Source organism: Lolium rigidum, chromosome 4 (assembly GCF_022539505.1).
Source record: "Lolium rigidum isolate FL_2022 chromosome 4, APGP_CSIRO_Lrig_0.1, whole genome shotgun sequence".
Lineage (NCBI taxonomy): Eukaryota > Viridiplantae > Streptophyta > Magnoliopsida > Poales > Poaceae > Lolium > Lolium rigidum.
The window spans coordinates 103,135,587-103,138,600 of NC_061511.1; the positions used below are offsets into that span (position 1 = coordinate 103,135,587).

At 40.5% G+C, this 3,014-nt stretch overlaps 1 long non-coding RNA gene across 1 annotated transcript; it reads right to left on the reverse strand.

Annotated features, from left to right (window-relative positions):
• Window positions 1–235: 235 nt before the first annotated feature.
• LOC124707420 lies at window positions 236–1,416 on the reverse strand. Its single transcript, XR_007004854.1, has 3 exons — window positions 1,239–1,416; window positions 936–1,137; window positions 236–282 (listed from the first exon to the last, which is right to left on the reverse strand). It is a non-coding gene; the product is annotated as an uncharacterized LOC124707420 (long non-coding RNA).
• Between the last annotated feature and the right edge of the window lie 1,598 nt (window positions 1,417–3,014).

A 3,014-nucleotide genomic window follows, 5' to 3' on the forward strand; every position in this document is an offset into this window, starting at 1 on the left:
AAACTTAGTTGTTTTTCCTTAACCTCTATCAAAACATTTTCTATGGCATAGCAGGTAACAACTAAATTTAATGGCGGCTAAAGGAGTCTAGGAGTGGTGTAGCTAAACTACTAGGATTTATTAGCAAGCAAAGCACAAACCCTAGACATGTCTACTATAAAAAAAACACTACAATGCAAGAGTTAAAAACTGGGACTTTTGGTGTGTGTCACTTGCCTTGGTGAGAGGAGGAATTGGTACACTCTTCGCAAAAACACTCGTTGCAATCAGCACAATCACAATCTACAAATAAAAATTTCACTCCATAAACATATAGCAACATATAGACAAGCACAAATAAAATATGGATGCAATATGTGGATTAAACATGAACAACACACTTAATATGTTATCTAGTTGTCAACTATATACATGATGTCATGGCAAAATTTTTAGTGTTGAATTAATAATTAAAAACATTTTCTATCATGAGAAGAGATCTACAACACTAAACAAATACTACAAGGGAATTATATAGGTCACGTTTTTATTTTCTAATGCTACTGTACAGAGGGCTCAATTATCTGTTAATAGCAAAAGGAATTACTCCAAAATAATTTGTAGAACTATTTATATAGCCAAAATACTCTATTTGAGTTTCTGCAAAAACTGTGTATAAATATGATGCAAAAGTGCAATATTATGTGTCTAATGTATTCTACACGTTTTTATGAATCCAGGGACACGAAGTTTGCTAAATTTGGATAAACGAAACTAAAGATATGATTTTTATAAGTTTCTATGTTTCTCTGTCCAAATATCCGAAAATAGAAACAGATATGACAAGTGGCAGAATCTGGTTAGTCAATACCCCTTCGTTTAAGTGATCAGATTATGGCCCTTGGATCTAGATCGTGTGGTTCAGTGAGAATAAAGATGGAAGGAATAACACGTACAGGAAAAAGGATGATCCTGATGGTGGCGTTGCACTCCTTTGACGATGTAGTCGCGTTGCGGTGGTGCTTGCCGTCCGAGCTGAAGACGATGATGGAGAATTCGATGGTGAGTTCTACTCCGGGATTTCACACTGGTTCACACGCAGTCGTTCGTCGGGAAACTGTCCCGCGGACGTGCTCACGGACGAAGATGTCGCCGTTGCTGTGGTGCACCAAAATCACGAAACAAAAGTCTGAGATGTGCGCAAGGAAGAAATAGGATGTTTGGAAGAAACTAGAGGTCAAAAGATGGACCGTGCTCACCGCAATCGACGATTTACCGCGGTGGTACTGCGGACATGCGAGGCAAAATTCGAGCAGCCTGGGGGCTCTTGGGATGTGCCGTTTGGGGGAAATAGAGAGGAGAATCTGGGCCTTAAGTAGGAAGAAACGGTGCGTCAAATGGTGGCTTAAATCTCCAGAAATCAAAGAAAGAAGAAACGCCAGAAACTGAAAAGTAAGTGCTCGTGCGTTTGTTGTCTATTTGGCTGGAACTTGAAGACGACGATTATGTGGCGATGGGACCCACCCTTCATCAAGGAAAAGAGAAAAAGCGGAACGCAGACCTGGCCGTTGCTGCGTCGCTCGCGCACGCGGTCTTGCACTCCCGTGGCTTGGCTGGGCACTCGTTGAGTGGCCTGTCTCTCTCATGTTTTTTTTTTTTTACTTCTTTTCTGTTTTCAAATCTGATTTAATATTTGGTATTGATTTGAAAGCCAATTTGCTTCAAAAGTGACTCAAACGAAGTCTGAAAATTCTGAACAAAATATCAATAGATTCCTTATTGAATGTAGAATATTTTGGAACCACTTTTAGTTAAAAAAAAAACACATTTTTATAAACTAAAATTTGGCACATAGGCCTATATGGTTTACTTTCGGTTTAAGATTTATTTATAGACTTAAGGTTTATTCAAATTTCCCTAGCGATGCAAATATGCAATGATGCTTATGAATGCAATGCATGCATTTTAATATTTAAATTTTTGGGATGTTACAAACCTAACCCCCTTAAGATGAATCTCGTCCCCGAGATTCGGATTGGTTAGCAAATAGGTGTGGGTGGTTTTCCTGAAGATCATCTTCTCGTTCCCAAGTTGCTTCTTCCTCTGTGTGGTGATTCCACTGAACCTTGCAGAACTTGATTGTCTTGGTACGAGTAACTCTTTCTGCTGTCTCCAGAATTTTGATTGGCTTTTCTTCATATGTAAGATCACTCTCCAACTGAACTTCTTCTAGTGGCACTGTATCTCTCAACGGAGTTTCTGCCATATCTGGGTGACACTTCTTTAGCTGGCTCACATGGAACACATCATGAACGGCTGATAGAGCTTCTGGTAGTTCCAACTGATATGCTACTTCTCCTTTGCGAGCTAGGATCTTGAATGGTCCTACAAAGCGGGGTGCTAACTTTCCCTTAACTCCAAATCTCTTCACACCACGTAGTGGTGAGACTCTAAGGTATGCTCTATCACCTATCTCATAGGTCACTTCCCTACGCTTTGAATCAGCATAGCTCTTCTGTCTAGATTGAGCTATCTTCAATCTATCTCTGATCAGTCTGACCTTCTCTTCAGCATCCTTGATCAAATCTGGGCCAAATAGGCTCCTTTCCCCTACGCCACTCCATAACAGTGGGGTAGTGCACTTCCTTCCATATAATGCCTCAAACGGAGCCATACCAATACTTGCTTGGTGGCTATTGTTGTATGAAAACTCCGCATATGGCAAATTTTCATCCCAGCTAGATCCATAGTCCAATGCACAAGCCCTCAACATATCTTCTAAGATCTGATTTACTCTTTCAGTTTGTCCATCAGTCTGTGGGTGAAACGCTGTGCTGAACTCTAACCTAGTTCCCAAAGATTCATGTAGTTGGCGCCAAAAGTGGGAAGTGAACTGAGTACCTCTATCTGACACAATACTCTTGGGAACGCCATGTAAACAAATAATTCTGCTCATGTAGATCTTGGCTAGCTTGGCACTTGTATAAGTGGTCTTCACAGGTATGAAGTGAGCCACTTTAGACAAGCGGTCTACC